The sequence below is a fragment of the Aplysia californica genome, unplaced genomic scaffold, assembly GCF_000002075.1.
Source record: "Aplysia californica isolate F4 #8 unplaced genomic scaffold, AplCal3.0 scaffold00231, whole genome shotgun sequence".
In the NCBI taxonomy this organism is placed as follows: domain Eukaryota; kingdom Metazoa; phylum Mollusca; class Gastropoda; order Aplysiida; family Aplysiidae; genus Aplysia; species Aplysia californica.
Window position 1 is genome coordinate 1,093,614 of NW_004797501.1, and position 7,007 is coordinate 1,100,620.

Genomic DNA, 7,007 nt, shown 5'->3' on the forward strand with positions numbered 1-7,007 from the left:
ATCTATCTGTCTATCTATCTATCTATCTATCTATCTATCTATCTATCTATCTATCTATCTATCTATCTATCTATCTATCTATCTATCTATCTATCTTTCCGTCTCCCCCGTGACTCTGCCTATATAACCCTCTCTTTGTATTTTCACCTGCAATTCAGAAGGCAGATCAAACAAATCACTTGTTGCGATAAAATTTTTAATAACCCCCAAAATCAAGAATTATACACATTCACCCCCCTACGCCCCCCTTCCCTCACACACACATAAACACACCTACACACATTCTTACGCATTCGCACGCGCTGGCAGGCACACACACACACACACACACACACACACACACACACACACACACACACACACACACACACATGGTTGATACACAACATTGGTGGCTATAATAATTGCAAAGATTTTACGTTGAAAAAAACTTTACTTAAATCTCTTTTCTCGATCTGTAATAAAATATTATAGGCCTTCCACCACCATGGAATTGTTAATTCAGAAGGTAAAAAAAAGTGAATAAAAAAACACTGAACGTTTGGCGACCTCATTACCCCCCAAAAACAATGATCGAAGGAAATAAACTTTTAGCCCAACTTTAAAACAACAATTATTATAATTGTCTTTGCCAATTGCTATCTGCAAAAGAGACGTCATGTATTATTCCCTAGTCAACAACGGGAAGTTGTGTAAAACATCGAACTTTTCTCGTATTGACTGTGTCCTATTGTGTAACAGCGAGGGCTTGAGCTGATGCCTCTTCACGCTGGTCACGGTCTCTGCTAAGGTTATATCAAACTAATATTTAAGAAACAATGTTTTATAAACTTTTGATGTTTTTGGCTTCATTGTCGTGACATTTTTATAAGTGGAAAACCCTTTCAGGCTGCACGAATAGACCCATAAAAATCTGCTTAAAGGATTGTCAGTATAGACTGATCTCTATTATGTGACAAAAATATAATACCACGCTGGAAAAAACAACAACAGAAAATGGAAAAAAGAGAATGATATGTCAGGTTAGTTAAAATCACACAAGAAAGTGTATTATTCGTCGTTTATAACGTGACCAGCAATTTAGACCTTTCAACAAACAATTATGATGATATTTTGCTTGTCGAAACGTATGTCTACTGTTTAGTTGCGCGTTTCCGCGTGCCTCGGTGTGCCAGCTCGAAAGACGTTTTCATAAAGTTTTTATTCCTTTTTCAACTCGCAAGAATCTGTTTTCCAGGCACGTACAAGGTGGTCTACCGTACAAAGCAGTGCCTGTACAGTTAATGATTTACATACAATAATTGTGAAATAACACTGTGCAAAAGTCTCTCATAAAGGGGCGTTTTCCCTTCGCATACTTATCTGAAACTAAGTTTGTTCTGGTACTTATAAACATTAATCCAAAATAATTTTTTTGCAAGGACCTATTTTCGCAGCACGTCATCATAAAAAGGGATATAACTGCACTGAAACATTCTATGCATAAGCCCCCCCCCCCTCCCATTCAAATGTATTTTAGTCTTTTCTCTTACAGCAACGAACACAAGATCATGTTCATGTTCGTTTGCTCTTATATATTCTTTCTCACTAATCATAGTCTCCTAGAAATAGAAATTATCCGTTTTATATGACATTCATAAAGGGAAGTTACATCTATTTTTCAGTACAAGAAAGAAACCTATTGTTGGAATCGTTTATGCAGCAATGATTGAGTGCTGAAACAGAAAGCTTGACCCCCCCCCCCAACCTCCCCCTCCTCTCCTCTCGGTGTCCTCAATAACCATTTTAAAGCTATTTTAATTTTTTTTAAATCGATGGCGTGTCTTTCAGAATATACTAAAGAACAAGAGGAAATTTATTACAAATACGTAACTTTCGTTTGACGGGCTTGAAGTACTCTTATAGCTCTTTTTTGTCATGACATGAAGTAACGTAGACCAGAAAATGTGCTGGCGATACTGTCAACTTTCTTTATCTGGCAGAGAGAGGACACACTCAGGGAAGAAATGCAACAAAAGAATATTATTATATTTTCGGTATTGTGTAACTATCTACTCTTTATCAATTGAACTGATGCGTGTGGCACAGATTTAATGGAAAAGGTGTGGGAAAGGGCTACGGTACGAGGCCCATTTCATAAGTATGTCTCCTACATTCATAAGATGAAGAATATTTGAAACTATGATATGGAATTCTGACAGAACACTCCTTTATCTTATGCTCAGTTATAGGAAACCCCGTGTGCTATCAATGTACTTTTGCATTCACCGTAACCAGCCGTCAAGAGTAAGTGACTTATGTCCAGATGCTTGAATGCCTTCTCTACCTTGGCTGTGCGGACGGGAGTATTGATGTTGGTCAAATTCCAGCAGATTTCCGGATAGGGGAACTATTGTTTTCTTGTAGAACCATTTTATAATACTGATCGTGGTTAGGCTACCGGACTGATAATCGTGAGGTTGGGGATTCGAGGGTTCGAGGCGCAGGCCCGACGCTGTGTCCTTGAAAAAAGCACGGTAACGATTCTTTTTTCACTCCACCCAGATGGGAATGGGTACCCGGCCATAGACAGTGAACGATCTTGGCAGTATGTTAGTGTTTTAGCACCTACAATAGGCAACTTGCACTGTGCGCGTCTAAGGAAGTTGATATTGTTTCAGAATGCTTTCAGGCCAGGGGTAATTGTATAGGTTGTAAAGAGCATGGAGCTTGCTGTTGAGTGGGAATTTGCGCTATATGTAATATATATATGCTACTAATTATTACTCCTATTAACATGAAGTATCTGTTGGAACCGGCCATTGGAAACTTACTCCTTGAATGTAGAAAAAAACCCTTGTGCATGATTTATGTGTTTCTTTTTGCGACATGTTTTCTCCAGACATGGATCATCAAAGTTCCTCTTTTCTGTTGACAATTTCTTTGTCTTTGGTTTCCTCAACAGTTATGCTTTTATCAATCAATTATTATGTTTTGCTTTTTCTAGAATCTGTTGAACAAACCAATAGAGAATCTGATTCTAGCTTCATTTGATCCAGCAAGAGCAAATAGGGTACTCATTTCAAACGTCCTTTTATTCAGTTTGTCAGTCAAAATCCTGATAACAGAGTGAAGTGTTCGATGAATTTCTTCAACTGTATTGTCACAAGTTTTTCGCCCGTCGTCATCAGGTATTTTCAAAATTGACATAGATCCTATCTTTCGGCGCGCCGATCGTAACTGGGCTGCCGGGGCCCAATTTTGGACCCCGCTTTTTCGACCTTCAGAAAAAAAGTGTCGGTATGTAGGGAATATGATTTTGCCTTAATAATATTTCTACGTACTTGTCAGTTTTTTGTCGTTATTAGTAGCGTCGTCTTTAGATACTTGTTTTTAATCCTCTAAAAGAAGAAAAATCTCAGGAAACCCAAAATACTATATTTTTTTAAAGGCTATTAAGTTTGCTATCATTTGACTGTAGCCTAGTTTTCCATATTGACGTTTTTAGAGGCTTTGCAACGTAACACGTTTTCTTCTGAACATCTTGAAGGTCAATGTAATTGCTGTTACTTTCAAATATAAATACACTACAATCAACTTATTCAACTACTTTGTTCTATTGTATTTTTGAAAACATATTTTGCTCAAATCTGGACGTTTACATCATACATTAATTTTCTTATGAAATTATTGAGCATTGTGGGAAAATGCATTGAGAGAACTAGGATAAAGGATGTTGACATTATCCCTGACGCCTGCCCTCCCTAAAACTCTAAAACGCTATTCACTTGAAGGAATTTAAAAAAAAAGTATTGCGAGAATTGGTCGTGGCGTTGCTGGAGCTTCGTCTGAGTTTGAAAACGGTATTCGCTCTCTCTCTAGAATATTGTGTTTGTCAAGTGTGTTTGTAGTGCTTCTTTTACAGAATTGTATTAGAATTTATTTTCTGGGTTGTTTGTTTTTTGGGTAATTAAATAAACCTGTCAATGCACAAACAAACAAACAAACAAACAGACAGATCAATCTATAAGAATACGGAGAGGGTGCACTTTTTTGTTTTCCTTCCATAAATGATCTTTTATGCGTTGCAGTTAAGGCTGTGCTCACTTAATGTACTCTTAGATGTTTTTTTATTTTTTACATACACTTGATAACGTTAAGCAGGAATGGAAAGGTCCCAATGTTTAGAAGAAAAAACGTATAGTCAATAAGACAGTTACAACTTATGGCGTAAAATCTTCACTAAAATACTACCCCCAGGGCAATCGGAAATGACTTTTAATGCTAAACAATGGAGATGAATTAAAATATCTTACTTGTAATCAAGTTGAAATAGGGAGAGGGGGTTGTGAGGGGGGAGGGGGGAATCTTCTAGGAGGACTCCAAAACTGAGAATGTGGTATTAATAACTCTTTTTACTGAATGATAAAGTCTCATTGTCTTTGACTTAGATCCATATTATGACAATGTAAGTAAACTCACCGCCATAGTTGCTTCCTTGTGAGACGAAAAGAGCCTAGAAAGAACAGAAAAAAGTGTGATCTAGAAAATGCTGGTCTAACAAAACATTGTTTATTGCAATATTTTATATTGGCCTACACAGTTGCATACATTCTTTAGACCGAACAGTAATAAAATAGTAACCAATTTAACAACCAAGCCTTTAGATAACATTTTTCGTGCTTTCCTTTTTACATATGTCTTGGAAATGAGAAGCTTGATTTTTTTCTCTCCCAATCGCTAGTTCTTAGTAAGTTGCTTTCTTTTTAGTCCCTCTGGTCTACATTTATTGCTTATCTTCACTCATGTCTACACCCTGGGGATATTTTATTACCTGGAAATACAATCTACTTAGAACTGCATCCTTCTACTATAAACATTTTAATCCTTATAAGAATCCTTTGCGATTACTCCACATAAAGAAAGGGGGACATGTGTATCGTTTAGTTTCGTATTAAATTTACATTGTTCGAGACAATATCGAAGTGTCTAGAGGTTAAAATCTCAGTTCGTGTTTCCGTAAATAAAAAATTAAATATGAACAAAACATAATTATTTTTCAGGATAAAAAAAGGTATGAATTATATTTTTTCAAAGTGCTTGCATGCTCACCAACACTTTATCTTGTTTCGAACACGCAACCTCTGAAAAACATTGATTACTGAAATTGAACACGTAATTTCTCCACAAACAAGAAATATCCAGATAGCTTCACGACTGATCAAACGAGACTGCTCTCACCTTTGGCCTCGCGTTGTTTTATCTCGACCACCCAACAGACGGAGGGAATGAAATGGTCGTCAGGCTCAACGACCTTTACGTTTGGGACACATCACGTGGCTGTGAGGAAAAAAGTTGGTCCCTAGTTCCATGGCCCAACAATGTGTAGACATTGTAATCTAAACCTTATCGAAAGTCCGGAACAAAATAGAATCCACGAGCCAGAGTCTGTGTTATAACGGTCAGGCGCTTGGTTGTCGTTCTCAGAAGACCTGAGTTCAATTCGCGTGTGGGAGAAATTGTATCGAGTATCTCCTTCTGTTTTCAACATGCAAGTTCTAGACGCCCCTCCTCGGATGATCTAAATTGTTCTTACTTTTATTGAAGCTTGTACAAAAAGGAGTGATGTTGTGTACCCTCTTAACTCTTTGAAAACGTAGCAGCCACATGTATTCGGCAAGCAGCCAACCAAAGGCAACGTTGTGACATATCTCAAACCAACATACACAAATTAGAAAAAAGAATGTATGCGTATTTCATGTATACCTGATTTTTTACTCCCATTTTAAAACAGAAGTGAGAAATGTGTATAAATAATGACTGTATGCTTCCTTTAGTGCTCACAAAATCCAAATAAAAAAATAAACAAACACCCCCATAAAAAACAAAAAACAATCTACAAACAAGAACAACAACAACAACAACTAACCAGTGCGGCTTTAAGCGTTTTTATATTATGGCCAGAATTGACGTCCCCAATGACTTAAAAGTTTATAGCGTATCTTTACGAATGTAAATGTTTCATGACTAGCTTAGGAGCAGGTATCCCCATAAGGGTGTCCACGTCTGTTGGGCAGGATATCAGACGGGCTCTTGTCTGATTGTGCTTTCTTCTCCTATCCCTGTTCTCGTAAAGATCCTCTTTCCGAGGCCAATACTTTTGAGAAATTTTTTTATACTCACTGGGAAAGGGAAATGAACAGTTTGAGCAGCATGTGGGACAATTGGGTAACTGTCCAACCGTGTGAGCATTTGAAAGAGAATGGATACAAGACAAATAATCAACTTAAACTTTAGAAGAATGTTAGTGAATCCAAACGCTTCCATTTTCCATTTAGAAGTTGCTCATAAAGGAGCTCCAAAACATTCTTGTTTCCGAGAAAATATGATATGGTTATCAGTTTTTCTAAATCGGGATAAGGTGAATATAGAGATCGCAAAAGCGTGTCACGAGCACCTAGAAAAAACAACAATCTAATATGTGTATCAACGCAGTTGAATCAGGCGTTGGTGAAATTTGTGGCATATAGAGTCATTGATATCATCATAGGGCTTGTTCATTTATCATGATTCTGATGCAAAAGTTCTTGTCTATCCAGAATAAAAGTAAAGCTGTTTGTGGTTGAAAGAAGAGGGGAGGAATCACCTGATTTTAGAGGTAAAATGCGCTAGAAAATGGCCGCCAAAGTTTAGTGATTTCCATAGACTAAGAATCCTTGGAAACTGAAAATGTACTTGTTTTGTGCTTTAATCAACGTTTTACAGTAAAAGCCACATAGAAATGTATTTCAAAAGAACGTAACTGGTTTTGAGAACCTCCCCCCCCCAAAAAAAAACAACAAAACAACAACAAACCAACAACCTACAAACATTCGATAAAAAATTGCCATATTTGCTGGAAAAAAGCCGGTATCTTCGATTTCATTGTTTTGACGAACGCCTGATTTCACCACGATGCCTCACATATAATATATTAAAAACGCCTTGTATGACCAAGCATGTCTCGCCTTTAGATTGATTGAGCTAGC

General features: G+C 37.2%; 1 protein-coding gene across 1 annotated transcript in view; it reads right to left on the bottom strand.

Annotated features, from left to right (window-relative positions):
* LOC101861663 (sodium- and chloride-dependent glycine transporter 1) overlaps positions 1 to 5,807 on the bottom strand; it is a gene marked incomplete in the record, with an annotated part of 32,490 nt that extends 26,683 nt beyond the window's left edge. The window contains 1 exon segment of the mRNA XM_035970180.1: positions 5,092 to 5,807.
* Between the last annotated feature and the right edge of the window lie 1,200 nt (positions 5,808 to 7,007).